Below are 25,559 nucleotides of genomic sequence, written 5' to 3'. Positions count from 1 at the left end.
GTCTCTATCACTTTTTTACTATGGAAATTAGAAGCTTTGTTCCCTCACTAATATAGCCAGAAATGTTGAATAAATAAACTAATGTCATTTGATGGCGAATATAAGTACTACATATGCTCTATATAACTTCACGAACCACCTTAGAATTCAAAACCCAACCACACAAAACCAGTCTACAAATTTTGGTATTGCTTAGCACCCGTAATGAGCCTCCTTAAAAGCCTTCTAGTTTTCTCCATCCTATGTGCCATTCTCTTCTTTGCATCAACCAATGCAGCCCGATTCCACATTTAAACGATTGTGCCTACACTGTTTGGGCATCTGTTGTACCAGGCGGTGGCCGCCAACTCGATGAGCAAATCCTGAGCCTTAAATGTGAGTGCCAATACCACAAGGGCTCGCACTAGGGGCTGGACGAGATGCAGCTTCGATGGAGCAGGACGCGGCAAATGTCAAAAGGTGATTGTCGATGTGTCCTCCAATGCCAAAGCTATGGTCAACTACCAAGCACCCCTAGCTGAATATGCCCAACACAGCGACATAGATTTCTTTGAAATCTCTCTTGTTGATGGGTTTAATGTACGTATGCACTTTACGTCTAGTGTGTGTACTAGGGAGATTAGGTGCACAACTAATATTAACGGGCAGTGTCCTGACCAACTAAGGGTTCCAAGAGGGTGCAACAACCATTGCATCGTGTTCAAAACTGATCAATATTGTGGATGCAAATTTCTGCCGTCTTCTCCTTTAACTAAAATGCACCTGCAAAATAATAACACCTAAGATTAAGACCAAAAGCCTCACACGCCCACAGTGAATGGGGGGCTTAGGCCGAAGAATCTTTGATGCCAAAGTTAGAATTCTGAAAAGAATGTGTTTAGGAGTTTGTGGGTAGCAAATGGCTTAAATTTTTTTAGTAGGATAATAGGGCTATTTATAGGGGAGTGGCCGACCCTATTTGAAGAATAGTGGCCGACCATATATGGTGTAATTGGGTGAATAATTGCAATATAATATGTGAAATAATATCTTGCAATTAACATGACAATTAATCTTAAATTAAATATGAAATTTGGAAGTTACCTTTTGAATAAGGATTTTATGAGAAGTGATGAGAGGGATTTGAATAAATACCATTTTGATCACCTTTGAATCTTCCTTAATTGAGCCGTTCTTGTCTGTTGCATGCGTATGGGAATCCAGTGTGCCTCGAGGGTAATTTTGTCCTTTTCATCCAAAAGTTCACGTGTCACCTCCATAATTTTCTTGATTATTTTTTGCTCCATAAATGCCCCCACACCTATTGGGCTACTCGCAGGAAAGGGCAGTAGGTGTAGAGATCTTCCCTTGCTTTAGGAAATATAGGATTGTTTCCTATTTTGATGTAGATTCCCGCTTTAATTGGAAATTAGATCCTTCTAGGAAAGGTAAGTAAATTACTTCCAAAGTTTATTTTAAATCTACCTTGAGCAGATGATTAAATCAACTTCAGAGACCAATTTATTTTGATGTTGATTCCCACTTTAATTGGAAATTAGATCATTCTAGGAAAGGTAAGTAAATTACTTCCAAAGTTTATTTTAAGTCTACCTTAAGTAGATGATTAAATCAACTTCAGACAGCAATTTATTCTACCCTATAGCAGAGAGAAAGTTAGATGATATTTGTTCCCCCTATCTTCCTATGCTGCTCATGAGGGTTTGTCTGATACCGAGAGGCTTGTAATTGACTTGACTTCTTTCAAGGGAAAGAAAGATGAGGTTGCTAGATTTAAGCCTGTGACCTCTGCCATGTCGAAGATAGATAGTACGATTGTTGACAGGATTGCTCAACGTAGAGGTTCTATCATGCTCATAGTGCCGAAGTTTGTGCTAAGACGTCAGTTTGGAGCTAACTCCGGTTCACCTTTGGAGAGGCTTGCTACTATGAGGAGCGATAAGGTGGACTTTGCTGTTAAAATGGCGCCAAGGCCTATTCTTCTTGCTGTTGAAACTGGTTCGCCTGCTGAGAAAAAGGAAACTGCTCGCGTAAGCAGTTGTGAGAAATCCACCAAGTCTGTTTCTAAATAGTCTGCTGAGATCTATGTGCTTTTGAAACCAAATCTGCTTGAAGACATGAGCGCGTGTGCCAAACTTGTTGATGGCATTAGAGGGGTTGTTTGCCCAAGTTCTTTTGCGAAACATACGACCCAATATAGGGTAACTTCTTTGCTTGCCATGATGCAGAAAACAACGATTATGGTAGCTGAGTCTATGCTTCTTAACCAAGAGGATACCATGGCTGCCAAGGAGATGGCAACGACTATGGCAACTGAGGCTTATTCTTCTGCTTAGAAGATAAAAAAGTTGGAGTCTAAGCTTGTCGCTTTGAAGGGGTCTAATATATCTACACTCCAAGTGATCCACTTCAAGAAGATCGTCGATAAGCTTGAACCCTAAGTGTTCGAACTCTAAGGTGCGCTAAAGATCAATGAAAATCTGAAGTTAATGAATTGCAACGCGTCCATGTTGGTTTGCTCGAGGAGAACAAGCAGCTGAAGGGTAAGAAGGTTGGACTTGAGGCTTCGCTTATTCAGAGTCAGGCCAATTTCTACAAGCTGGGTTATGTAGATAATATCTTTAGTAGGTCGTTTGACTTTGAGTTTCCTAGGAAAGGCTTCGAGACCTTTTGTATTTCTTCGGAAGACTTTCTTGCCGTTACTTTCGAAGGTTCCATTAGTGAAATGGTCGGAGAAGTTAGTGCCCAAGCTAGGGTAGCCAGGGATGAAGCGATAGATGATGCCGCTGTTGATAATGTGGTGGTTATTGAAGGTGTGGCGACCGAGTAGGCATGGGATGTCCAAGCTCCTGAAGAGTAGTCTTCTAGATAGCCTTTAATGATTTTCTTTCTTTTCCTTGTTGCTTTTTTTCTTTTCTTGAACTTCATCTGCCTTCACTATTTGTTTATCAATTTTGCTAGAAAATTTAATAAACTTGCTTCCTTTGCTTTTTTTCATCTTCCTTTCTTTTGTTTATACCCAACCTTTGACCTTTAGACCAGCAGTATACATGATTCTTTTCTATAAGAAAACAGGCCCACGTAGCCTATATAGTCGTAGGTTTTAGTGTAGAGCATTTGCAAAGTTGTTAGCCATAGGGTCGGGAGCCAGATGCCTTACTTGCAGAAGCAGACGAGTCCGCGTAGCCACTTGGCTGTTAACTTCGACCTTTTTCAATCCTTTGAGTTGTGTGGCCTGCATCACAACATACCAAAAATTTCTGGGGCATGAAATTCATGAACCTTTCGAATCAAAAGTATGCGGTTGTATGAAATTTCGTAGGCAAAGGTCTGAGATAACTCTTTGCTCTTTATGTAACCAATCCCATGGGTTGCATAGCAAGTGTCACAACACTTCAGGAATTAGTGAAGATCAGAACAATCATTCCACGATTGGCATAGATGAAGTTTATCGACTGCGTGCATTTCGACAGTGGATAAAGCCTTGTATATGCACGCTAACTGTTTAACATTTCACAAAAATGTGTGATTGTATAAGTTTAACATGGTTTACTGCTCGAAGGCAAGCTGTTGGCTACCTTAATGTACTCGGTAGCAACTTTAAGATTCCAGGGCAGCCGTCCATAGGGCGTGTTAGATCCCACATCGCCCAAGGGAGTGGATCCTCTATGCCTTATATGTACATGCCCACCTCCATATAGCACAAGGCCTTTTAGGAGTTCATTGGCTTCGGGTTCCATAGGAACTCTGAAGTTAAGCGAGTTTGGTTAGAGCATTCCTAGGATGGGTGACCCCTGGGAAGTTCTCGTGTGAGTTCCCAGAAACAAAACCATAAGGGCGGGCGTGGCCCAACACGGATAATATCTTGCTTTGCCAGGATTGGGATGTGACAGGGCGTACTGCATAATGTGCGTCCTTCATCACTGAGGCCCGGTTCCTCATGAATTAGGCCAAAGATCAAAAATCCTTCAATTGGCTAAGCCTTGAAAATGACCATTATGACTACTTCTAGGAATCCCAGTGCAAGCCATCATGTACCTAGTTACACCAAGGCAGCCTGACTCATCCACTTTTGGATATTTAGAGTGTATAGTTTATCCTCTCGTATCGGAGAGTAGACCCATGTGGGTGTCGGGGGATTAGTTTACCCTTTCACACTGGAGAGCATAGTTGGTCCCCATAGGGGTGCAATTCACACGATAAGTCTCTAAAAAAGGCACGATCTTCTTTTGTAGTGCATGAGTGATTAATTGTTGTAAGCATGCAGCCGAGCCAAGTTGTGAATAACTTCTGAATTCCTCATTGAAAAACAAGCAAAACGAATGAGAACTTAGCTGTAAGGTATGAACTACATAACAACTGGATAGTCTTTGGCTTGCGAGGTGGTGCCTGTTGAGCTACTTGAGTTTTTGGTCTTTAATGTAGCGAGAGGTCACGAATGGTACTTCCTCATATTATAGGCGTTCCACTACTTTCCGATCTCTTTGTCTTTCATGGTAGTGAGGGTGTAACTACCCTTGTCGCCTACTTTGTTGATCTTGTACGTACCTTCCCAGATGAGATCCATTTTTTGGAGCTTTCTCTGCAGGCAGTGATGAAGGCTTTTCTTAGGACTAGATCTCCGAGTTGCAACTGCTGGATTTTGGCTCATTTGTTATAGTTGGAGATGAGCTGCTGCTGGTAGGCAGCGATGTGGGTGATGACCTTCTCGCGTTCTTCCTCTACCAGATGTAAGTTTGTGGCCATCTCATTTCTGTTCTGCTCAATGCTTGGCAGTAGAGTATTGATACTTGGTATGATGGCATTGGGATGAATGATTGCTTATAAAAAATGTAAGTAACTAATTGGGTTTTGAATATGCAATCAGGGTGTATAATTATATACCTCAAAATGCCAAGAAGCCAACTTCTTTTTGCCACAATCAGAATTTCTGAAATTTCCAAAGTAAATCCATTAGCAATTAAGAGACTTTCAGATTCAAGGACCAAATCTAACGAAACTTTTGTTAAATAACCAAAGCTATGCTAAAAAAATGACGTGTCAAAAATATTTTGAATCTAGCCACTCAATACTACGGTGTGGTGGTATTAGTTAGATGTCTTAGGTTCGAATCTCGTGGATGGTGAATTCAATGCCAAATTAGGGTGTCTATTGTGTAGCTTAGTCGAACTCCCCCTCCCCCTAGTGTAAAAATATCGATGTACTACAAAAAAAAAAAAAAAACATTTCGAATAGAGGACTCCTAAGACGAAATGTGTTTATTGAATTTTGTCAGGTTTTCACCAGATTAACTGTAGCATGTGATTTTTAAGGGAATATCAAATGTATGCATTCAAATTATGCCAAATTTCCAAAATGGACAAGGGGCACAATCAAGATTTCAATGTGCAATCGAGATTAACAGTCTTGTGACGTAACAACATAGATTAATAGCGAGAGAACATTTGCACAAATTAGGCAATTTACTTATCTTTGTAACAATACTCTCTACTTAACAAGTTATAAAACTTTGGTATTTACCTGTGTGTTTAATTTTGATGATACAGATTCGATGGAAGTAGTTTCTTGTCGACGTATAAAGGGCACAACATCCTGTTTGTCGGGGACTCGTTGAGTTTGAACCAGTGACAGTCACTTACTTGCATGCTTTATATAGTTGTTCCATGAACCAAATACACATTAGTCACGAAAGGACTACTCTTGCGGTTTATTGCTTGAAGACATAAAAAGAGAAAGAAGACTATCCAATTTCCTTTAGGACTGGATTAAACCTTGTGGAGCAGGATTTTACTACTCTATTTTGGATTAGGATTTCTTTCCTAGGATAAGTTTATTTTCCTATTTAGATTGAGTGTTGATATCCCCACCCTTGTGTCTTATTTTTTCACCCAGATCTTAAAAAAAAAAAATATTTACAAGTTTACCTCTTAACAAAATGACAAATAAGGACAAGAAGTTGTTCAAAGTGCAATATTTGATTTTTACTGTTCTTACTTTGCTCTCTCAGCTCCTTTTCATCTCCTTTTCCTCACAATATTATCCTCTTTTTGTCTTTTTTCCCCATCTGATTTTTTTTTTCTTTCTAAATGTTTTCCCCATCTGGGTTGTTTTGTGAAAGCCAAATGAAGCTACTTATGTTAGTGTGCCTTCTTCCTGTGCTAATTTGGATGGGTTGGGATCTATTTATTGGAGAAAGACTGGTTATTTGGATAGCTGGATACGTGTTCCAACAAATGGTAGTTAAAAAAAATGTGTACTTGGAATGCAATGATTTCTGTACTTTCTTTGAAAATGGGGCTTTGGACTTGTTTGAAAAAATGAAGATCGAGAGGTTGCCGTCTAGTTGCGTTGTGTTGTGTTGTAAGGGGTTGGTTGGTAGTTGGGTTGAGTGCTTTTTTTAGTTTATTTCTTTCGATTTCTGCAAAATAGAAGAATATGTAAAGGATATTTTAGGAATATAGATGGGTGGAGTAAGAGTGTTTTAATTTTTTTTACTTTTTTGAGGGGTGGTAATATAAGGTGGGGTGGGGAAATAGGGTTCTGAGGTGGGTCTAGTAGCTCTCTTTAGATTTAAGGCTCTATAAAAACCCCTCCTTGTACCTCATAGTGGACAAATGAGTTTATGAATAAAAGTTGAGTTAAATTGGCTGCGATAGGAGCTTATTTGGAGTGATTCCATATTCCAATTCTTGGTGCGAGGCCAAGAACGGGTGAGAGGCGCCTGGAGTGATTCCAGTTATCCTTTATTGTTGTTTCAATTTAAGTTTTATGTGTTTACGCTTCCGCTAATACAATCTAATTTCCGCTTCCCCACTCTATTATCCTACATCACAGAAGAAGAAAAAAATGAAGGTTACCTAAGGATTCATGCATTCATCTTCTACAACATGCAACAGAAAAACACTCATGCATAGAAAAAGGTAGAAAAGGGTGTATGGAAAATAAATAGATCAACTTAAGTGCTTAACAATCAATCAACATATTGAACATAATTTGAAGTTTTAGTAGAATGAGTTAAGAAAAGAAAAGTTTGGTTCGCTTCAAAGAAAAGATCCACTTGAAATGGTAGTCTTTCAAGATGTTTTATGGTATTTATGCGAGTTCTAAAATGCTATAAATGTAAAAGTTGCCTCAAGCGCCTTTTTTGCGTTGGTAAGAGCCTAACCCCTTAAAAGTTATCTCAAACAATAAATCATTATTAACAGTCTAACCCCTTAATTTCAACAATAAATCTTTATTAAGAGTCTAAGACCAAGTTGTATCCCGTGTGCTTAATTAACAACAAACATAGAAAACACTTATCATATATCATAAAAATCAAAGTCTTAACTTGTAATGTTTCAAGTGCTCAACAAATTTCAAACAATAAATTTCTATTAAGAGTCTAAGACCTAGTTGTAATTGTAATTACCTCCTTGTATCTTCGATTTAGCAGTTAGTTTTAGACAGCAATGCATGCATTATTTTTTAAATTTGCTTGCATTAAGGAACTGTTTATCCGAAAGTCAACCTAAAACGGCACGAAAAGGTAAATTAACAGTGGAAAGTTGCAAGATGATGAACTAAATAGACTGGAAGCTGAAAGAGCTTCAACTAAAGCTAGGGGGTAATTTGATTGCCTCTTACTTCTTCTAAGTTTGGATTCTGTCTTTTTAAAACAACCAAAAACAAATTGGTAAGTCAGTAATTAATTCTCAAATCACAACCATACGAACTCTGAACTGTATCTCTAAGGGTTATTATACAAAATGGTCCCTAAGATTTGCATGATCAATAGAAATTGTCCTTGAGATTGAAAATCAATAGAAATGGTCCCTGAGATTGTCCACCATCCATGATTTTGGTCCTTTCATTAAAAACGATTTTGGGCAATTTTCAAAGCTTTGTAACTCAATATATCAAAATGAAGATAGGAAAGTGTAGATTAAGATTATACCTATTTTGAAGCCCAATAATTGCTGGAGATAGCCGAAAAATAGCTTGAAAGTTGACTGGTCCATGGGAAAATTGGAAAACTCGACGGAAACTGGGTAAATTTAACCGTTCATAACTTTTTTAATACTCAACCAAATCGAGTGATTCCAAAAAAAAAAAAAATAATACTTGTTGACGAGACAAAGAGAATGGTGCCTTTTTCGAAGGCTAACTCGCCGTGGTTTGGTCGGACAACGGCTCGAAAGTGGCTAACCATTTTCGAGTTAGTCACTTTTGAGCATTTTTCCGGCCAAAAAACGGAGCGTTAGCAGTAAAGAAAGATACCATTCTCTTCGTCTCATCAAGAAGTATGATTTTCATTTTTGAATCACTCGATTTCGTTGAGTATTGAAAAAGTTATGAACGTTTAAAGTTTACCCAGTTTCCGGCGAGTTTTCCAGTTTTCCCGCGGAACAGTCACCTTTCAGGCTATTTGCCGGCCATCATTGGGCTTCCAAATAGGTATAATCTTGTTCTAAACTTTCTTATCTTCATTTTGATATATTATGGGTCGAATTTGGTTAAGAATCGATTGAGTTACGAAACTTTGAAAATTACCCAAAGAGTTTTTAATTGAATGACTAAAATCATGGATGGTGGACAATCTCAGGGATAATTTCTATTGATTTTTAATCTTAAGGATCATTTCTATTGATCATGCAAATCTCAGGGACCATTTTGTATAATAACCCTATCTCTAATAGTGTAAGTCATGATTAGAAACATGCATGCAAAAGTGTATCTCTAATTCCCTATATCGCTAGAGAGATTATATTCGTACTCCAAATTACTTCTCCCACACTTTTTAATTTTTTTAATATTTTCTACAGATCTCTAACACTTGATAAAAAATATTAAAAAATTAAAAGAATTTGGAGGAAGTAATTTGAGATGTGTGAATATAATCTCCTTATCGCTAAACAGTAAAACAAAACCAGAATCTAAAGGAAAAATTTTAAACGCCAAATAAGCAATAGCTTTGTTAACTTTTCTCAAAAGTAGAAATCTGATACGACCCAATTCTCAATTCCCTTAATTAACCTGCAAGTAGCACAAGAAAGCTATGGAAGAAAAGGGAATGAGAGATGAAGGAGCAGAGCTCCAAATATTTTTGTATTTAATTTCTTTCTTGTAAATTCTGATCTGTTTTCAAACAAAAGAGCAAGTGCTCTTATACACAAAGTGTGACTATTGTCAGTTGGCACTTCTAATAAATTCCCCTAATAACAAGTAAAACCCTCAATTACAACTAACTTGACTCTTAATTTGTGATTAAGGGGGGTGTATTCAATTGGGATTTTGAGAGATTTTAATTCTTTTAATGAATCTAGGGATATTCAATCAGTATTTTAATTGATTATCTGAAATTCAAAGTGTATTCAATTAGAATTTTAAGATAGTTTATTAAAATCCTTAGAAATTCTGGTGTACTCAATTAGGATTTTAAATAAATTTATAACATTCCAGATATATTTAATTAGAAATTGATTTTAAAGAATTTGTGAAAGTTGAGGAATTAGAGGGAATTGGAGAGATTTCGTAGTGTATTTTAAGTATCCACAAATCTCACATCTTCCCATGAGATTTCGAGTGAATTGAATCAAAATTTTATATGGAATTTCTACAATCAATTAAACCCCATAAAAATTCATGGATTTATAAATCCATTAAAATCTCTCAAATTCTCAATAATCACAATCCTAAGATCATAACAAAAATCGAAGAAAGCAAGCCAGAGATAAAAACAAAACAGAATCCTAATCCCTCTTCCACTGCAGGATCTCCTCACCTCACCCAAACTGAATCCCTCGTACACATCGAACAAACAACTCCCAACATACCAAAGTTCAAAATTACAAAACGGTCACAATGGTGGCCGTTGGATTTGGAGATAAGAGGGCATATTAGTCATTTGCTCCATTTCGTTGAACTCCAGGCTAAAAGCCTGATGGCAGACCTCAGGCCCAAAAACGATAGCCAATTCGCCCACACACGCACACACGCACACACGCACACACCCACACACAATGTCATCACTAATACAAAATTTTCCACACAAAAAACCAATGACAGATGGTACAAGTCTGATGCTTACAACTTCTCTTCTGCTCGTTGATACCATTGTTCTGTAACTAGTTAGATAGTGTTTCCATCAAAAATGTTATCTGCCCTTTTTTTGGTCAATGCCCAATGCCCTTTTAGTCAGTCAACATTTAGGTTTTCTTTGGCACAAATCAGGGCTGGCAATTTAATTCAACCCTCAAAGTTTTACCATTTAGTAGAAAAGTTTGTCTCATTTATCTTGTGGACAATAGTGGAAAGAAGAAATATTGGTCCTCCTATTGCCATAGGTGGAAATGAACAAGCTTAGAAAATGGTGTCATTTGGTGACCATGTGTAAGTTCATGTACAACAAAATATAACCTCATGAACCTCCTCAGGATTTAAAATTCACAGCCACACCAAAAAACCAATATATTAAATCTAGTGTTGCTTAGCTTCCACAATGAGACTCCTCAGTGTTTTCTCCATCCTAAGTGCCGCTCTCTTCTTTGTATCAACCAATGCAGCTCGATTCAACACAAAAAAATAATTGTCCCAATACATCGTTTGGTCTCCAGCTCAGCAAAGGTCAAACTTGGGTCTTAGATGTGCGTCCCGACACCAAAGGGGCTCGTATATGGGCTTGGACTGGATACAACTTTGATAGAGCAGGACATGGCCAATGTCAAACAGGTGATTGTGGGGGCGTCCTCTGATGCCAAGGATATGGTCGTCCTCCAAACACATTGGCTGAGTATGCCCTTAATCAATATAATAATTTGGATTGTTGTGGCATCTCTCTTGTAGATGGGTTTAATGTACGTATGGACTTTAGTCCAACGTCTAAGGGGTTCACTAGGGGAATCAAGTTCGTGGCTGATATTAGTGGGTAGTGCCCTAACCAATTGAGGGCTCCAAGAGGGCACAACAACCTCTTGTACTATTGTTTAAGACTGATCAACTTCGATGAAAATTTTGGCCATCTTTAGCTTTGACGAAAATGCACGTGCAAAACAACCAACTCCTTTGATCAAGGACCTAAGCCTCATGCACCCATGAGGTTTGTTGGGGGGAGGGGGGGGGGTTACGCCAATGGATCTCCAATGCCTAAGTTAGTTTCTCTAAGAAGAGTAAAATGTTTAGGGCTTTTAAGGGTAGCAAAAGCTTACCAAAAATTGGTACAATTGGGGAATATATAGGGGAATGGCCGGCCATGGTGTTAGGGTTTTACCCTACACATGGCGGCATCCTATTGGCCAAGGTTTATGGAGAAATATTCTCAAGATATTAAATAGGAAATAATATCTTGAGATAACGTAGTAATTATCCCTAATTGATTTAAATTGGGTTTACTTACTTGAATGGAGTAAATCTTCAATTGGGAATGTATTAAAGATAGGATTTGGGTAATTAATCCTTATCTTTAATGGTTTGACTTTTCTTTGCCAAGGGTAGGTCAATTGTCGGTAGTCGTATTCAGCTGATGGGACCTTCAGGGGTTGAGCTGCGCGTGGGAGTATCTGAGGAGCCTGCCCATTTATTGAGGACAATCTTGTCTTTCTTGGGAAAAAGTCCACGTGTCGCCTCCAAAATTTTTGGGATTATTTTAGGCTCTAAAAATGCCTCCACACTTGGGCTGCACGTAGGAAAAAGGCAATAGGTGTAGAAATCCTAGGCTGCATGGGCCTATAAAGTTGTTTCCCAATTTGAACTTGATCTCCTTCTTTGATTTAAAGATAGACTTCTTCCAGGAAAGGAAACCAATTTCCCTCAATACCTATTTAATTCTGCCTTAAGCAGGGGATTAAATAAATTTGGAGAACAGTGATCATTCCAACAAAGAAGAGAGAAACCAGAAGAAAATTGTTCCCCTTCCTCTAGCTTTCTTATTCTCTTACCCTTGATAAGAGTCGTCTTTTCTTGTTGTTGTTCGTCTCTGTGCCGCACCAAGGTAAGAAAAATTTGAAGTTTTTTCTTCTTGATTTTTTGGGCATCTTGGAACTTGAAAAATTGGCTCAACAAGGCCGAGGTGGCTTGAAGAACGTGGCAAGGGTGCCACAAGGCTGCTGTGCACAGGTGATGTGGAGGCAGAGCTCGGCTGGCGTGGGCTAGGTGCTCGGCTTGGCTTGGGCCTAGGTGATAGGAGCGCTAGGGCTTGGAGCTGGGTGAACCGTAAAGCTTTAGCCCATCTAGTTGGGCTTGGCGCGGGGCAAACATCATGTAGCAGTCTCAAGCCTACTATGGAAGAAAAGAAAGAGATCGGCATAGGCCGGGTCTTTTTTGTTGGCAGATTAGGCCGAGGGGCCTTAGGCCTTGTTGAGCGTAAGAGAGAGAATAGGAGGGAGGCGTGGGCCTCCTTTTGTGTTGGGCTGGAGCGGTTTGGGCTGCATGTAAGAGAGAGAGAGTGTGAGCTGGGCCATTGTGGCCTGGTCGAGCTTAGCAAGTTAGGCCGTGGGGCCTACCGTTGCGGCGTTAGGCTCTACTATCCTTCTTTTATTTTTTTATTTTTTTTGTATTATTCTTTTATCACGAACTGCCTTCTAAATATTTTTCTTCATACTTTTTGCAGGGATTTTGAGATATCTTCCTATGATCGCAAAAGTGATGAATAGCATCCACCTTTGTGTCGTCAAGGTGGTTCTTCCGGCAAGGTAGGCTACTTCAAGACAGCACATGTCAAGATTAATTCCAATGAGCTGTTTTGGGATTTTCTTAACACATACAAGCGTGCAATTTTGTCAGGGGTTCGTGTCAAGCAGGTGAATGATGATAGCAGTCATGAACCGTGCGGCGAGGGTGCCACTACTAGGAAGATGGCTATTAAATTCCATCTGTATTACTTTGAGTTGGGATTTACTTTTCTCATGCCGCATCTTTTTCAGGAGGTGATCTGCTCCATGAAATGCGCGCCTGCTCAGTGCTCCCCGAATGTAGTTCGTGTAATGGTGGGGTTCTCGAACTTGAGCAGGTTCTTTGATATTGGCTTGTCCATAAATGAGTTTTAGTACCAAAAGGAAGGCGTGGGGCAGCTGAGGTCTCTCCATATGCTGCTTAATGCTTCCTGCAAAGGTGATAACGAGTTGGTGAGAGATATCTTGGAGGTAAGTAGAGAGTAGGAATCTGACTCCTCTCCTAAGTTGTATGTTCCGACTGTCTTTATCAATGGTAAGTGAACTGCTTCATTCTTGGTCAGCTTGAATTTTTGTTGAGCTGCTCCATGACTTCAGTTTATAGATCATCCTTCTTACTTTGTGTTGATTCGAAATTTGGTTAAACTCTAAGAATTTCGACGGATACGAAGAAAGTGCACATCACCTTGGTTATTCTTGCTAAGTACCATGAGTGGTGTTGGCTGCTCAGTCCTTTTCATCTGGAGAAAAGAGGGCTGCTTCCTAAGGAAGAGAAAAAGTGGATAAAGGATAAGGAGTTTGCTTATCTGATCGCTGTTGCAGAGCCTACTGCCAATGAGGGTGGAAAAAAAAGATCTTTTTCACCTACTTATGAGCCTTCGGCTAAGAATAAGCCAAGGAGACGAAAAAGACTGTTGAGTCAAAGCCTGTGAAACTTGTTGCTTCGAAGGTAACCATGACCATTGCTAGGAAAATTGCCCAACGGAAAGGTTCGATGGTGCCTCAGGTATCTGGGTTTGTGTCGAATCATGCATCAGGAGCTAAGTCTGAATCGGCTTCTTAGAGGTTCGCTGCTATGAAGAGCGGGAAAGTGGATTCTACTGCTAAGGTGGCGCTTGGGCATGTTCCTCCTTTCTTTGCGACTGATTCGCCTTCTGAGAAAGGGAAGTTTACACACATGGGCAGTTGTGAGAGATCCACCGAGTCTGAGGATGGGGAGTTTCCCGAGGTTTGTGCGATGCTGAAGGCTATCCTGCTTGAGGACCTTGATGCTTTCTCCAAGTTTATTGATAGTAGGGTTGGGCATGGGTCGGGCTGGGTCCAATTTTGAAGGAACCGGACCAGACCGAAGTTTAAAAGAAATGGGCCGGTCTAGTACAGATACAACATATTTTAAAACAGGAACTGAACCAAACCTGGACAGTTTGAAATGGGCCGATTTGGTCCGGGTACATGGGTCTCCTCTTTTTTTAGGATAAAAAACACTTAATTTTTACAAATTTTAGTGTTTTACAATTTGCATTCACATATTTAAATACAGATTTTACAGTTTGCACAACACATCCAAACATTACAAAGTCCAACATCCAACTCTATGGGCAACATTACATCCAAAAAAGTGTCACACAGACATTGCACAATGCAACAATAGACTCACGTGTAAGAATATAAATATTACTTTCTGTTGTAAAAGCATAATAAAAAGAATGGTCAGAAGACATTATAAACCCAAAATTTCTTATAAATCTGAACCTTCAACAATAATTGTAGCACCTAAATGAATTAGTCAATGGGGCACCCTTCTCATAATATCACTGTAATCAACATAAACTTATGGTACTATTAAGATGGCACCTTGTTCTATCTTTTTTTGAACTTTTTTATTTTATTTTTTATTAAAGTTGCACATTTGTCTATGAAATAATATTGTTGATGCCCCAAGGCATCATCAACCGAGACTAATAAACTACCATAGAAGGATGAAAAGAAGCAGCACAGTTAGCACTTTAAACTTCTTGCACTCCCCACCCTAGACACATGAAACTAATACAAGGACATTGAATGACAAGAAGTTGCTAGACTTCATTGTTTGAATAGGAATGGCAAAGACAGACTCAACTCTCAAGTCTCAATAAAAAAACAATGACCTCCCTATATCCTAACAACACCAAGAAAAGAAAGAACGAAAAAGACTAGAAAAAGTAAATTTCGACACCAATTCATTTTACTCTACTAAATAATCAATAAGACATTCTTACAATATGCATGACTTGGATATTAGTTATTAAATTTTAGAGAAGCAAAAATGCACAATTGCACCCATCCATAAGAGAAATAACACTAAATTGTAAACTTAATTGAGAAGAAAGAACAAAGTTTCTAGGTCTATCAACGTGTATGACAAACACAATCAGACAAACACACTCTCATACAACCTGTTAGAACCAACCTTCGTTGGTCTGGGCTGAGTAACCACTGCATGACACATTACTTGAAAGTCTTATCTGTGTAGATAGCCCCACAACATGCATCAGAAAACCCAGACTTTTACTATCAATTTCACCTTTACTCATTCATCATCAGCTCCACAGTGGCATCGAAGGCGAACACAGCTAATAATTACTAGTATTAGATCCATTAAAGAAACAAATTAGTTCAATCCATTCAAGAACTTAGCTTTTTGCTTCACTAAAGTACATATATGCCAGTTTAAAGCGAAGGATACTAAGAAATATCTGAAACAAAAAAACCCAATACTCAAAACCCTTTGAATTCTTATTACCCCATAACAATTCCACATATCCATCACATCTCGCATGAACAAATACATGTTTAATTCAATTAATTTTAAAAAAAAATTTGATAAAAAATAAAAAAGAAAAAAAGAAAAAATGGATTACAGAGTAAAGCATATCTCATTAAAATTTGTAACAAAAATTGAAAAACTATGATAAATCAAGGTATCCAAAAACAAGTAGAAAGGAAATGGGGGTTTGGTTTTTACCTATGAGACTGAGTGCACCATAAGACTACGATGCGGAAGTTGCGAGAGATATGACAAATTGAGAAGATGAGTGGTGGGGTGCCTAGGTTCTCTAAGTCAGGGATGTCATCAAGGACTCGAGGAGGACAATCGAGGTTGTTGGGCCATTGTGGTGGTCACCAAAGCCTTTGTGGTGGTCACCAAAGCCTTTGTGGTGGTCGTTAAGGCTATCGTGATGTCAGGGTGGTGAAGGAGATGATGTCGGGTGGTGAAGGAGACAACGAGGCGAGACGGTGAGACTCGAGAAAGAATTGAGTCAAGTTTAATGGTAGGGTCGAGCTTGAGGAGGAGAGGTACTGGGGTAAAACTAATAGTTTAGATTGGATGGTAAGTTCCCCTTCAATCTCATCCATTCATTGCAATTACAAACGGGTCGGTCCGGGTACCTGTTTTTCTATACTTTTGGAACCAGCCCGAACCTAAAATTTCAAAGCCCAGCCCCGCCCCGTTTCTCTTTTTAAAAATTAGGAACCAGCCCGTATCTACCCTGAACCTTCATTACTCGTCCCGACCTGCGATTCCTATACCCGTTTGCCCACCCCTAATTGATAGTGTTTGGAAAGTTGTTGTTTGCTTAGACTCTTTTGTGAAGCGTCCTACCTATTCAAGAAGGTCCTCCCTGATTGCTACAATGCATAAGACTTTGTTACTGGTAGCTAAGTCTATGCGCATCGATCAGGATGCTATCGAGTGTGCTAAAGAGGCCAAAGTTACGCTGATGGCTTAACTTCGCTCAGCTGCTGAAAAGATTGAAAAACTCAATTCTAAACTCGCCGTTTTGAAGGGGTCTGATGTTTTTACCCTAACTTCTATGCAGCTAAAGACTGTTCATCAGGAGGTCATCCATCTGAAGGCTGAGCTTAATGTGACTCTAGCGATGTTAGAAGCTGCACAGAAGAAAGTCAATCGTGTTGCATCGGTGATCAATGACCTTGAGTGTATCAATTCAAAGCTACAATCTGCTTATTTCACCAAGGACGATGAGTTTGTCTTCATTCTTTCTGAAATGTCTTGTCTCAAGGATGTTGCCAGTAAGCTTAAGTCAAATGAAATGGATCTGCAAAGTGCGCTGTCTGCTAACGAGAACCCGAAAATGAATTGGATAAGCTACAAGATGCTCACATTAGGCTTGTTGAGGAGAATGTGCATCTAAAGAATGAGAAAGTCGGTCATGAAGTAGCGCTTCTTGTCAGGCCAATTTCTATAAGCATGGCTATGTAAACCATCTTCAGGACAGGCCGTCGAATTATGATTTTTCCGAGAAAGACTTCAAAACTTTCTTCATTTTTCCAGTTGATCTGCTTGACTCCTCATTTGAGGCTGCCTTTGGTAGAGCAACTAAAGGTCATGTAGTTTAGGCAAGGGCAGCTGAGGATGAGCAGATAAAAGCTTTAGCTATTGAGAGCGGTGTGACTGCTGAAGGTGTGGCAGTCGAGAGACCAGTGGTTGCGCATGCTGCTAATAAGTAGTCTTTTTGCTTAGACTTAGGAATTTTCTTCTTTTCCTTTTTGTTTTGCTTTATTTGAACTTTGATGGCCTTCGAGCCAGTTTATCAATTTGCTAGAAATTTAATAAATAGCTTTCCTTGCTTTGCTTTATCCTTCTATTTCACCATGTCTTTTGCAAAACTTCACTGTAGGGCAGGCGGCTGGGTGAGCTGCTTTAATAAAGTAGTCGATTCCACGTCATCACTTAGGTTTTAGTTTCAGCATTGATGTTCAAGAAGCTTTACCTGCATAAGGAAAAAATGCAAGATTTATAACTTATAGAGTCGGCGACCAAGCTCGTAACCTTAAAAAAAAAACAGGCAAGTCCATGTAGCTGCTATAGTCGTGAATCTCGTCTTTGGCTACTGCACAAGCATTGGCCCACGTGGGGCATATTGCAAAATTTTTAACTTGTAGAGCCGATGGCCTGACATGTGCTTCTCGTAGAAAGCAGATGAGTTAGTGTAGCTGCTATAATAGTACATTTCGGCTTTAGCGGTTGCATAAGCCTTGGCCCTCCCGGGGCATATGGCGAAATTTTTTAACTTATAAAGCTGGCAGCTGGACACATGCTTCTCATAGAAAGCAAAGGAGTTCGCGTAGCTATTATAATCATACATTTCCACTTTAGCGGTTGCACGAGCCTAGGGCATGCTGCGAAATTTTTAACTTATAGAGCCGGCGGCCGGACACGTGCTTCTTGTAGAAAATAAAGGAGTTCACGTAGCTACTAGAGTCGTACATTTCGGCTTTAGCGGTTGCACAAGCCTTAGCCTTCTTGGGACATGTTGCGAAAATTTTAAATTATAGAGTTGACAGCCAAACATGTGTCTCTCGTAGAAAGCAGAAGAGTTCATGTAGCTACTATAGTCGTACATTTCAGCTTTAGCGGCTACACAAGCCTTGGCCCTCCCGGGGCATGTTGTAAAATTTTTAACTTATAGAGCCGACGGCCGAACATGTGTTTCTTGTAGAAAGCAAAAGAGTCCACGTAGCTACTACAATCGTACATTTTGGCTTTAGCAGCTGCACGAGCCTTGGCCTTCCCGAGGCATATTGCGAAATTTTTAACTTATAGAGCTGGCGGCCAGACACATGCTTCTTGTAGAAAGCAGAAGAGTCCGCGTAAATGGTATAGTCATATATTTCGACTTTAGCTCTTGCAAGACTTAAACCCTAGACCATCAGTCGAAGGCGTTGCTTTTAAATAAACATATGGGTTTACGTAGTCATAATAGGTGTAAGTCTTGGCTTACAAATTGCCTAGGGCTGCCAACCATTGGGTCATCGGCCGGGTGTCTCGCTTACAGAAACAGATGACTCGCGTGACCACTTTAGGTGTCATCTTTAGCTCTCAAAGGTGTTTTAGGCTTAAGGTAATGAAATTGCGCGTCAGAGACCATATCATTCCAAGTTGCTAATCTATAAATCTTCTAAGTTGCACATAGCTCAATATGGATCTCTTGAGCAACAATTCTAACTTGATTCCGCAAGTCACTTAACTAGTATTGCAACACTTTAGAATCGAGTTATGTTCATGAAGGCTTGGACGTTGAGAACAAACCATCTAGTCATGCAAATTCTTTCATGGGCAAGGATCCTGCACTTAGCATCTCTTCTGGTTAGAGACCTGGGCTCTAGCGGAATTAAATCATTCAGTCGGCTAAGTCTTTTAAGAAAAAATCTATTATAGCCAATTATGGGACCAGTCCAACGTAGGTAGTCCATGCATTCCGGGGAAACTGAGCAGTCGTAAAACCCATCCACGTCTGGATATCCTGGATCAGTTTACCCTCTCCTGATGGGAGAACAAAATGCCATGTCTGCAAGGGCAGAGGTGTCTTCTGCTTTCGTAAGGGTGGTCAGTTTGTTTATGCATTCGGCCCAGGCTTGTGAATAATTCCTTCAATCTTCATTAAAAATAGAGAAATGTATGGACTTTACTTGTAGGCAATAATAGCATAACAACTAATAGTCCTCAGCATGTGAAGTCTTGTTCGTCAAGCTGCTTGAGTCTTTGAACTTTATTTATCTTAAACATGGTCTAAGGAATGGCGGAAGGTCACACGTAGTACTATCTTAGGTTTAGGCATTCCACTATTTTTCAATCTCTTTATCGCTCATAGTGGTGATGATCTAGCTGCCATTTCCGCTTACTCGGTTGATTTTGTAAGAACCTTTCCAGATGGAAGCCATCTTTTTGAAGCCTTACCGAAGGGCAATTATGAAGGCTTTTCTGACGACTAAGTTTCATGGCTCGAATTACCGGATATTCGTCCTTTTGTTGTAGCTAGAAATGATCTGCTGCTGATAGGTTGCAATGTGGGTGATAACCTTTTCAAGCTCTTTCTCTTCCAAGTCTAAGTTTGTGGCCATTTCTTTCTCGTTGTGCTCAAATTTTGGCAATACAGTGATGATGCTTGGCACCATGATGTTGGGAGGAAAGATCACCTTATAGCCAAATGCTAGGGAGAATGGATTTTCGCCGGTTGGTCGTCTTTTGGTGGTGCGATACGCCCACAGAACATCGGGGAACTCATCTGGCCACTTGCCCTTCTTATCTAAGAAGGACTTCTTAAGGCAATCGAGAATGGTCTTGTTGGACGCCTCGACCTTCCCATTACCTTGCGGATACCGGGGCATGGACATGTGTTGTATGATACCATATCTTTTGAAGAACTTAACCAAGTTTTGCCCACGAACTACAAACCATTGTATGTGATGATGAAGTAAGGGATGCCGAAGTGGAAAATGAGGTTCTTCCATATAAAGCTCTCTATGTCCGTCTGGGTAGTTGTAGTCATAGGTTCAGTTTCGACCCATTTTGTGAAATAGTCGATTGATACGATCGTCATGCCTTTGCCTCTAGTGGCAGGCAACATTGGTCCCACGAAGTCAATTGCCCACTGTATTAATGGTCAATAGCTCGTTTATGGGTCAAGTTCGCTAGCAGGTTATGCGAACACAAGCTTGAAGCGCTGGCAGTTGTCGCATCTTTGTACATACTTCTTGGGGTCTGATGTATGGTTGGCTAGTAGTAGCCTGCATCAAGAGCCTTTTGCACTAAGGAGTGGCCATAAGAGTGGTTTCCATAAACGTCTTCATTGATTGAGCTTAGAATCTTCAGGTCGTCAAAAGGCAATAAGCTGCAGAGATGTGGTCCTAAGAAAGATTTGTGAACGAGCATGTCGTCCCATATGTAATAGTGTGCTACCTTTATTTGGAGCTTCTTGGACTCCAATTTGTCTACAATGAGCATTCCGTTGGCTATGTAGTCGATGACGGGATCTTGCCAACTTGGAGTTATATTAATCTGTGCCACCTCGACTACTAGTTCCTCATCTTTGCTTGGCTTTTCCAAGTGCACCAGGGATGGAGCACTTGAGCTAATGGTCTAAGGCAAAGCCTAAGCCTACTAGTGCTTCTGCATGGGCATTTTCTGCTCATGGAACTTGAGTAAGTGTGTATGCCTAGAACGTCGCTAGTTATTCTCGTACCTTCTTGAGGTATCATGCCATCCTTGGATGCTTTGTTGTGTACACCCTTAAGGTTTAGTTGGTGATCAGCTAGGAATTGGAATAGATCATGAACTTCTTCATCGCTAGGTTTTTCTTCAATCTGAAACCTGCTAGTAGGGCTTCATACTCTGCTTCGTAGTTTGACTCTTTGAAGCTTAGAGTAACTGCCTGTTCGAGCATCGAACCATCTAGGGTAGTGAGAACTAGGCCTGCTCCCGATCCCAGGTAGTTAGATGATCCGTCGACGTGCAAACGCTAGATATCTCATACAGGTGGGGCTAGTGCAACTACGATATGCACGGCCGCCTCTAGGGCATTTCTAGGCTGAGTTGCTAGGCTTGTTGGAACGTCCATCAATTTTTACGCATTTAACGCCGTGCTTCTGGATTGTGCAAAATATTGCATTATGATGATAACTACGTATGCCTAAAAGTACAGCTTGAGCTTTCGGGTTGCAACAACTAGTGCTAAAATCAAAGTTTTGATTTTTGGGTATCTGGCTTTCACATCGATGAGAGTTTTTGAACTGTGGAGTACAGGTGGTTAAGCCCACAGCTCCTCTCGTATGAAGGTAGAGCTCATTGTTGCTTCAGATACCTCCTTTAATGCATAGGTTTTCCGCTGTTTCTGACTTGGACATTATGGGAGATGATGTCAGGTACTTTTTCAAGTCCTAGATTGCTTTCTCACACTTCTCATCTCATTTATCTCTCTGTGCCCTATTGATTGCTTTAAAAAAAGGCTTGCATTGGTCGGCAGATCGAGAGGAAAAACGATTGAGTCCAGCTGCTTGCCAAGTTAGACCTTGGATCTCTTTTAGAGTAGTGGGGGACTTCATATCCAAGATTGCTCAAATATTCTTTAGATGTGCATTCGGCGTGGTCCAACTGCTGCATAAGGTCAAAGAAGATGTGCTCGACGTATTCTTCGGGGGTCCATCCTGATTCATCTGCTAGGACATTGTCCACCTTGACGCCAAATTCCTGACCAGTTTGGCATGATTACTATTTGGTGGATGTAGAATTATCTTTGTGTACTTCAGCTGCTACTGCTGGGATGAAAAACTTATTCTTTGTCTTATTGAGACCTTGTACAGTGCATCGCCTAGACATGGCCCGGTCACCTTTGATCTCTCCGACTACTTCTCCCAAGATGCGAAATCAGATCTTATGATACTCAATCGAGGTCACAGCTGCAATCTTCACTTGCCAAGGTCGGTCCAATATCCCATTATAGAGAGATATGTTGCTGACAACCATGAAGGTCTGTGATGAGACAATTAAAGGACTAGTTACGTCAAACGTGATTGTGCCAATAACAGTAGAGGTAAGTCCGTTGAATCCGGTCAAGGTCTCTGTTTTGTGTTTGATCGTGCTTTCCAAGCCCATTTTCTAGATGATCGACAGTTGTAGGATATTGACTGAGTTGTCGTTGTTCACCATAATTCTGTCAACAATGGAGTGGGCCAGTTGAGCAGAAATCACCAAGGCATCGTCGTGAGGAAAGTCTACACCCTCAGCGTCCTTTTCGGTGAAGTCGATGATTGGTCCAGGTACAACATCTATGGCTTGAACCTGAAAGACCGATCTCGTATACTGGATTATCTTCTTCTTGTAACTATTGGTGGCCCCCAGATGCTCGGATTCGGCAAAGATGTTGTTAATTAAGATCGTCTTTAACGGGGGGTTGGGCATCGGCGTCTACTTTTCGCCTTAGTTGGGTAGCTGACTTGTCGACATATTGGTCGCACTTGCTTTCCTTCATAAGCTTCTCAAGGTACTTCATCCATGTGAAGCAGTTGTTGGTTGCGTGCCCCGGACCTCAGTGGAATGAGTAATACTTTGTCTGATCCATCTTGGAGGTGTTTCCCTTCATAGATTGCAACATCTTAAACCACAGTTTGTCCTTAAGGTCGCGAATGATCTGGTTGATTGGGACTGAGAACTTGATGTACGTCTTGGGCGCTGAGCCTCCATTTTCCGGGGATCGATCCCTGCATCTGCTTCCTAGATTGTTTTTGTCATTGAGTGATTTATCGTCCGCCTTCTTCTGAGTTGGCTCTGCATCTTTATGCGGCTACTCAAGCAGCTCTTGTGAGCGCTTAGCCTTATCCTAGAGGGAGTGCTTTTCTACCAAAGCATAAGAATTGGTTAAATACTCGCCCATGATCAGCTCTCCGAAAATTAGGTGATTCGCTGGGAACCACTTCCTAAAGGCTAAGCTTGCAATACTGTCATCGCATCCAATGATCTTTGCCTTCTCCACCTTAAACCTCTTGACGTATATACGGAGTGATTTCTTCGGGTTCTTCTTCATGTTAAAGAGGTGTTCAGACTTTTTGATTGAGCTATAGGACGAATATTCCTTAGTGAAAACCAAGTAAAGTTCGCTGACGTGGCGGCAGGGTATAGAACCAGTCTTATGCCTTGCCTTGGAGCATCGTGGCAAAGATTTTGCACATGAAAGCATCGTTGTTATCGTAGAGGGTCATGGCGCTTCGGTAGTGCATCAAGTGTCTATCCGGATTTTCATCTCATTTGAACGAGGTGAAATGTGGCGGGCTAAACTTTCACGGTGGCTCCGTCTGGTCGATCTCATCTGTAAATGGTGACCTACTTATGTTAGCCACGCCTCTATGAAGGGTATTGTCGGTTGTCTCAATGCGTTGGAATCTATGCAACTGCTCTACTACGAGCTTTTGTACTTCCTCTCGGATTTGTGCCTGGTAGGGCAACGATGCCTTCAGCTGCCCCTGGTGTTGACCTGTTAGTCCATGTTGCTCTTCGGCATGTACCACTCGTCTGCACCACGGTCGCGGTGCACGTGGTTTATTATGTGCTGCTTGCCGTCGCGCTTGGCGAGGGTTGCCAGTGGAACTTGAGCTGGATTACTCTTGTATTCTCCTTAATTCATCATATGGCTTCCTACTACAATGCCTCGTAAGAGGATCTCCTTGTAGGTCTAGCATTGTGTGGACGCTTCGCCTGGAATTTCCCGAATGCTCATCGGAGTGTTGACCCAACCTCGAATGCACACTAACTCGTGAACCAAGTTGGGAATGAACGCTTCTCTACGCACTGAGGAAGGAGAAAATGTTTTTCTGAATGCCTAAACAAAAGTGCACACTACCTGAATGCACAGTTAGTGACGGGCTGAGCGACTCTTTACCGGGACATTTGGATTGGAAGAGTCTAGATAATAGGTGTCTCCATGTGTGGTGGAAGTGTAGTGGATTGTAGGTACAAAGCTTGAGCCTAGAGCAGGCATTCTTGTAGAAAAGTGGGGTGAAAATAACCCTGGGTCGATCGTGGAATCAATGGTCGGGATCTGGATAGCCAAAGGTGGCCTTAGATTTGACTAGGCCGCGTGCCGGGTCACCGAAGCAAGTCATGAGGCGAGCCAACTGGGTTGGGTGGTCGGAGCGTACGCAGAGGCGTGCTAAGCCGCGGCTTGTTCCTCACGAGCTTGGGCTCGGCTTGTAGTGGGCTACGCTCAGCTGGTATCGAGTTGGGCCTGGGCCATCTACCATTGGGCTTGCAGTGCAGTTAAGCTTACTACTGCAGTGGGCTGGGCCTCCTGCCCAAGGCCTCCTGTGACTGCTGCTAAGCTTTTGGCCGCTTGCCCGTGGGCCAAGAAGTGGACATGGGCCTCCTGCCAAGGGTTTTGAGGGTTGTTGAGCTACAAAGGCAGCAATGCTGGTACTTGGGTCATGGCCTGGCAACCTTGCCGTGGCTGCTAGGTCAAGGAGACGGTGGTGGCTTGGCTCCGCGGTGGTGGGGCTCCTCCCATCGTACTGTTGAGCCTTAAAGATCGTTATCTCGTGGCTATGTCCTCGTCTCCACTCTCCGGTCCAAATCCTTGTACGTACGGGGTTTCATTCATCGTGGTTTCTGAATTTCCTACCATTGTATCCTTTCTCCAGGGTTTGATCAAGAAACTTTTCTAGAAAAAATTAATTGATACAACGTGTGAGAAATTCAACGCAACAGAAAATTCAAGAAACCAAATGCAAGAGGCTTCTTCGAGTACTTGAATTAGCTCTGAATGAAAGTACCAATTTGTCGATGCAAATTTCCATCGTCTCTAGCTTTGACGAAAATGCACCTGCAAAACAATACACCTTTGATCAAGAACCTAATCCTCACGCGCCCACGAGGTGGTGGGGGTTAGGACAATGGATCTCCGGTGCCTACGTTAGTTTCTCTGAGAAGAAGTGTTTAAGACTTTTAGGAGGTAGCAAAAGCTTACCGAAAATTGGTAGAATTGGGGTATATATAGAGGAGTGGCCGGCCATGGTGTTAGGGTTTTACCCTACACATGGCGGCATCCTATTGACCAAGGTTTATAGAGAAATAGTCTCAAGATATTAAATAGGAAATAATATCTTGAGATAATGGAGTAATTATCCCTAATTGATTTAAATTGGGATTACTTACTTGAATGAAGTCAATGTTCAATTGGGAATGTATTAAAGATAGGATTTGGGTAATTAATCATTTTCTTTAATGCTTTGACTTTTCCTTGCCAAAGGCAAGTGAGCTGTTGGTAGTCGTATTCAGCTGTTGCGACCTTCAGGGGTGTGAGCTGCGCATGAGAGTATTTGAGGAGCCTGCCCATTTATTGAGGGTAATCTTGTCTTGCTTAGGAAAAAATCCACGTATCGCCTCTAGAATTTTTGAGATTATTTTAGGCTCCACAAGCAACATTGTTGCAATTCTGGGAGTTGTGGCCCTGCAGACTTGTCTAGGTTTTTTAAGAGTCAGAGCGGGGATGCTTATAGTTACCCTAAGGATGACCCAAGCAGCACATTTACATGCCCTGGCGGGACTAACTATAGGGCTGCTTCTGCCCTGATTTAACCATATAT

At 41.0% G+C, this 25,559-nt stretch overlaps 2 pseudogenes; both read left to right on the top strand.

The window, feature by feature from the left end:
* Positions 1 to 204: 204 nt before the first annotated feature.
* LOC148697352 (thaumatin-like protein pseudogene) lies at positions 205 to 783 on the top strand (annotated as a pseudogene).
* A 9,752-nt stretch (positions 784 to 10,535) lies between these two features.
* LOC137721922 (thaumatin-like protein pseudogene) lies at positions 10,536 to 25,551 on the top strand (annotated as a pseudogene).
* The last annotated feature ends 8 nt before the right edge of the window (positions 25,552 to 25,559 follow it).

The sequence above is a fragment of the Pyrus communis genome, chromosome 4 (genome assembly GCF_041283825.1).
Source record: "Pyrus communis isolate YQ-2024b chromosome 4, ASM4128382v1, whole genome shotgun sequence".
NCBI lineage: Eukaryota > Viridiplantae > Streptophyta > Magnoliopsida > Rosales > Rosaceae > Pyrus > Pyrus communis.
This window is presented reverse-complemented; position numbering and strand designations above follow the sequence as displayed.